Source organism: Alexandromys fortis, unplaced genomic scaffold (genome assembly GCF_014885135.2).
Source record: "Alexandromys fortis isolate MF-2015 unplaced genomic scaffold, M_Fortis_MF-2015_v1.1 scaffold_240, whole genome shotgun sequence".
NCBI lineage: Eukaryota > Metazoa > Chordata > Mammalia > Rodentia > Cricetidae > Alexandromys > Alexandromys fortis.
Window position 1 is genome coordinate 798382 of NW_026068133.1, and position 5763 is coordinate 804144.

At 47.2% G+C, this 5763-nt stretch overlaps 1 long non-coding RNA gene across 4 annotated transcripts in view; it reads right to left on the reverse strand.

Moving 5' to 3' along the window:
• Positions 1 to 564: 564 nt before the first annotated feature.
• The window catches only part of LOC126490964 (uncharacterized), a 6316-nt gene continuing 1117 nt past the window's right edge, over positions 565 to 5763 (reverse strand). The window contains exons 3-6 of one of the 4 annotated variants that reach the window (XR_007589282.1): positions 3647 to 3754; positions 1496 to 1622; positions 1129 to 1248; positions 565 to 1038 (exon numbers count right to left, since the gene is read on the reverse strand). This is a non-coding gene — a long non-coding RNA (uncharacterized lncRNA). Of the gene's footprint in view, positions 1039 to 1128; positions 1249 to 1495; positions 1626 to 1677; positions 1865 to 3646; positions 3755 to 5763 lie in introns of all 4 variants that reach the window. The other 3 variants (XR_007589280.1, XR_007589279.1, XR_007589281.1) reach the window with 3 other exon arrangements.

The window sequence follows — 5763 nt, forward strand, 5'->3', positions numbered from 1 at the left end:
CATTGGTTTAAAAAAAAAAAAAAAAAAAAAAAAGCATTTGCCGAACAAGGGTGAGAACCTGGTAGTGAATCTCTAGCACCCACGTAAATACCTGGTGGGCCTGGTAGCCTGCCTGTAAATCCAGATCTCAGAAAGCAGATTCGGAGTCCCCAGAACAAGCTGGCTAGCTACTAGCTGACTGGCGAGCTCTGGCTTCAATTGAGAGACTCTGTCTTGATAAAGAACATGGAGAGCTGTTGTGGGATATTCCTTTACACTGTGCGAGGATGCGGCACTGGGATTGGTTGACTGCAGGGCTGAATGGAGGATGCGTCCCTGGGATTGGTTTACTGCAGAGCTGAATGGAGGATGCGGCACTGGGATTGGTTTACTGAGGAGCTGAAGTGAGGATGCGGCACTGGAATTGGTTTACTGAGGAGCTGAAAGGAGGGCTGGAGAGGTCGCTCAGAGGTAAAGAGCACCTTGGTGGGACCTCCATATATTAGGAAAATTCCTAAGACCAGCCACTCCACTGGCACAAAAAAAAATCCAATCAGGTCAAATCAAACCAAATTAAAATGCCCATGTTTTTATTAAGTGTAGCACTTTTGAGTGGCCGAGAGCATGGGACGGGAGACAGAAAACCGCGGAGCACATGCAAAGTGTTCCTCCTCTGGGTGCCCTCTTAAATACCCTGTGGGGTGTTCTGGAGAGTCAGGATTTGGAGTCCAGACCAATGCAATTCCCAAGCCAGGGGGCTGGGATGGATGCCAGGAGCTGGGGTGATGCTCCCAACTTAACATTCCAGACTCTTTGGATATAGGGGTGACAGGAAGTTGAGGTGATAATTATAACCAACATTTTAGGCTCTCTCTGGAAAAAGGGATGTAGACTCAAGTCTGACTACTTCCTGTGGGCATGGGACAACGTGGGAGATGGGAGAGCTGAGAGTTGGCCTGCTCACGCTCAGCAAAAGGTGTGGTTGGGGCGACATCCGGTTTCCTGTCATCCTGGAGACCTCAGGCAGCTGCTTTTTGAGGGAGATGCGAAGGCAGGTGTCTAGGAGAAAAAAAATATTGTTATTATTGGCCCTATGAAATGGGGCTAGCCATGGGATGAGACAAAATAGCAGATGAAACCAGATTTTACTTGGCAGGTGTCCTTGAGAGCTGCTACCAATGGTGAAGTCCCAGGAGCTGGTGCAGGTGCATTTGGTGTTGTCCTGGGAGCGCTTTATAGGTTGGTCTTGGCTTAGGCAGCAGGAGTGACCTGTAAATATGCTTGAAATTGGCTCGGGTTAATGTAGCAGTAAAACAGTTAAAGGAACTGGGGACTCTGGATTTAGCAGAGCTGATTCTGATGTAGCAATAGAACTTTTTCAGGAATCGGTAAGGGAACTGGGACAGATTTCATAGCAAAAGGCTATTGCTTTAGGTTAAAGGAAATTGGGAACTCTGACCCTCTGAAGATTGAAACCTGTTAATCCTGGACTATAAATCCTGTTAAAGGACAGTACCTTGAGTTGTCAAATGCCTTTAGACAGATCTGGGAGGAATAAATGAGCAACACGAGCCAGCAGGCAATCGCAAATCCTCTCCTTGTCCTTGGAGAACACCAGTCTTAGAAGCAGGGCTTGCCGTTAGCTGCTGAGTACGAGAGGCCCAAAGATTTACTTTGTGAGGGGAAGATTTAGTTTACCTGTCTTGGCAGGGTGAGCAGATTGATTCCCCGAGTGAAGCCTTCAGAAAGCTGAAGGGGTAAAAGGCCTTTTTTGCTTCCGTGCAGTTGGCTTTGCCAAACCCAGAGACAAGGCGAAAGGTCTTCTGTCCCCTTAGAGGACACATAGGGTGCTGCAAAAGCTGGCGTGTCTCTGTGTGGGAAGCTCCTGTTAAAATGCCGTGGTCTCAGATTTGTAAAGGCACTTCAGAACCAGGTACCATTATGTGGTATTTCAAACTGGGCATATAAGCTATATTTAGATGTGTATTTTATCCAGTTAGTTACAGTTTACCATTGCTATGGAATACTAGCACACGTGGGAACTCTACAATGGTGGCTCCCCGTGTGTTTGTATTTTTCCAGAGCTGCTGTAATCTGGAAGCACACGTGCACATAAAAACTTAAATCCACATCATGAAAACACAGTTACACACTTATATAAACATATTGTGGCCACATTATTTTAACAGGGAAACAAATAGGACAGTCTTAGAAACCTGTGTCGGCTGAGCAGACATTGTAAGAGGGAACAGAAACATAAGGCCGGGGAGACAGCTGATGGAGAATCTAGACAAGGTTAGGCCTGGCGGGGAAATGGCAAGCAGCTGGGAAGGGGGCGGGGAGTGGGGCCAGAGCGGTTTGGGGCGTACTCAGAGGGAGTTCGAGATCCCCTCATTCTCTGCACCGCCACTACCAAGGCCAATGAGGCTGAGTGTGGAGCCCAGGGAGCGGGTCCATTGGAGTCCCATGGGAGCCCATCTGCTCCCAAGCCGCGAGGTAGACAGACACACATGCAGGCAAAACATCCATACACATAAAATAATAATTAATTTTTAAAAAAGAGAGAAATGGCCATTAGCTATGCGGGCAAAGCTTAGGCAGGGCGTCAGGGTGCAGAGAGTTCAGAGAACAAAGGCAGTGTATCCATCCAGACATGGAGGAACCAGGGTGGATAAAGTAGAGAGAGGGCACATGGAGGAATGTAGATTTAAAACTATCGGTTATTTTTAAGTTATAAGAGTTAGAAAGAAGCCAAGGCTAAGGCCGAGCTTTCATAATTAATAATAAGTCTCCGTGCCATGTGTTTGTATGTGAGCTGACAGCCCCAAAAGAAAAGTCTGTCTGCTAGTATTCAGGCATCTGTACTGGCCTGCCCTTGGGGTCCTGATGGGATACATTCTCAGCTGCAGCCGCTGAGAGCACCTTTCTGTGCACGTTTGCTCGTTCCCTTATAAAAGGTGGGCCTTACACACCTCCGGTCTCTCGCTCTCTCTCTTCCTTTCTCCCCCTCTCTCCCCCATCTTTTCCTCTCTCTCCCCCCTCTCTCTTCTCTCTCTCTATTCCTCTCCCTTCCCACGAGGTCACTTCTGCACCTCTTCCTCTCCTTCTTTCTCTTCCCCTCTCTCCAGCCCCCACCCATCTCTCTCTTCCACCACCCTTGTCCCCAGGGACCAGTCTCTGCCCCCCTCTCTGCCCCTTCTCTCTCCTCTTCCAATGAACCTCCTAGGTGAGCCCTGTTGCATGGCATGACTTCTCTTCGTGGCGTTTTTGAGTAGATTGTGATCTCAGCCTCATACCTGTACACACACTCACGTACCCACTCGCACCTGCACCCTGCTCATGTGCCTTGTGCTCGTGTGAACAACCATGCATGCACACACACATCATACATGACGTCACACGGAAAGAACTCTGAGTCCGGCAAAAAGTATTCCTCAGACATGGAGACAAAACAGAGTGGAAACTGTGGGTAGCTCAGTTGCCCTTGACTCTCTCCAGGCTCCTGTGAATGGATAAATGTGCATGCTTTCGTCTGTGTGGCCATGCGGAGTGAACGTGTGCATACATGCCAGTGAGAAAACACCCAGTAGGGCCGGAGAGATGATGGCTCAATGGTTAAGATCTGACTCTTCTTCCAGACAACTTGGGTTCGGTTCCCAGCACTCACGCGGTAAGTGTGTGAACTCAGAACCATCAGCAACTGCAGTTTCAGGAGTTCCGATGTTCCTGTCTGCCCTCCTTGGGCACTGTGTGCACATAGCGCATAGGCGTTTGCCTGGAACGAAACAACCACACAAATAAAATAAATGAATACAAAATTTAACAATATGTTTTAAATTTGAAAATAAGTAGATCCACCTTTTTTTTCTTGTTTTTTTGAGAGAGGATTTTGTTGTGCAGCCTTGGCTATCCTGGAACTCTCTCCGTAGAACAGGCTGGCCTCCAACTCAGAGATATGCCTACCTCTGCTAAATGCTGGGATAAAAGGCATGTCCCACCACTGCCCAGCCTAAAAATATGTTTTTAAATGAGGATGTGTTGGATGAAGAAAGAGGAGAGGATAGATGATGTAGTAATGTTTTAATTTTTAAAAATGTTTAAAATCAACAAAATGGTGTGGCAGTGGTAGCACACACCTTTCATCCCAGCACTCAGGAGGTAGAAGCAGGGGCGTCTCTGAGTTCGAAACCAGCCTGGTCTACAGAGCAAGTTACAGGACATCCAGACGCAGAGAAACCCTATCTCGAAAAACAAGACAAACAAACAAACAATAATAATAATTTTTAAAAATGCTCCAAAGACATGAGATGCAGTTCCACAGTTGGACAGAAGGTGGCGCACTACGCCGGTTTACAGCTCCCTTGCACCCTGTTTATTGGAGCAAAGTCAAGGAAATTTGTCGAGAATAAAAAAGTTGACAATGTCGTTCGCCAGTTTGGGAGTCACGCTCCTGAAATATTTTCCTTTGCTAAGGAAGGAAATTGACAGTACACTCTGGAAGACTCAAGTTCAAATATCTGCAAACCCCGATTACTGAGGCGGGAGAGGCAAGTCCTCCAGCAGCGCTGGTGTTTAAGCCTTATTAGGTGACTCTGGCTCGTCTAGAACTCTCCACATAAAGCAGGTTGTCCTTGAGTTTGCAGCCTGTACACTTGCCTCTGGAGTGCTGGATTACAGGCGTGCAGTACTCACCGTGTCTGGTGCGCCCTTTATTTATTTTTGTATTTCTGACGGGGTCTCAAACTGACCAGTGCCCTTGAAGTTGTGTTCCTCCAACCTCCCCAGTAGCGGGGGTGGGGGGGGGGGGTGTTACAGGCCTGGGCCACCTGGCCTGGCTTCCTTTGTCTTTCTGGAGCCCAGGCTGGTTTTGCTGCTCAGGGCTGAAGACCTGATATCATATCTCCAACACCCACATAAGTGAAAATACTGTGTCAGCCTCCCTGGTGCTGGGACTGCGGGTAACACTGAGGATTCTAGGAATAGGAATAGGAATACAGAAATATAGGCACCAGGAATTAGAAGGTGGAAATTAGAATGTAGAAAGACATATAAAGTTGCAAACCTAAACAAACTACCAACAGCTTTCTCAGCAGCTTTAGGATCTATTAACAGCAGTGGGTTATTTCATTTTACAACTGGCTGCTCTGTTTACAAGGCTGAAGTTTCCCTCTGTAAAATGAGGGTTAGCCCCAAGATAACACCCCAGGTCACCTGTGATCAACACCGGATACAAGCAGAGTCACCCTTTAGAAGGTGGGATGTATGTGACTTCTGCTACACGAAACTGGCAGCCTTAGGGGGAGTGCAGAGCTTGGGTGAACACCACCAGGGAGTGCCAGGCAGAAACAAAGACTTAAAATACAAACACTAGTCTAACTAAACACCTGTTACTGGAAATTGCAAAGAAAGGCAATTTGTATCTAAGTTTCACCTGAAGATTGTAAAAATTCCTTTGTTCATACCTAATGCTTGTTGCTTATTGCTATAAAAAGGGGGAGTTCAAAAACTGTCTTTTGCAGTAGTTGCAGAAGCCAGATCTCTGGCCGTGGTCTCGGCTAGCTGACACGTGGTGGTTTTGTTTTATTTTTTCTTTTTTTCCTGGAATATAGTTTGCTTCTGGTTCGCTAGATTTCGGTGGTCTGTTCCCATCTTTGCACGACCCCCATGGACCCAAGAAGCACAACCATTCCTAGCTAAAATAAATGGCTTCATTTCAGTTACCTCTACTTGTGCATGGGCACATGAGCTGTCGTGTGTGTGTGTGTGTGTGTGTGTGTGTGTGTG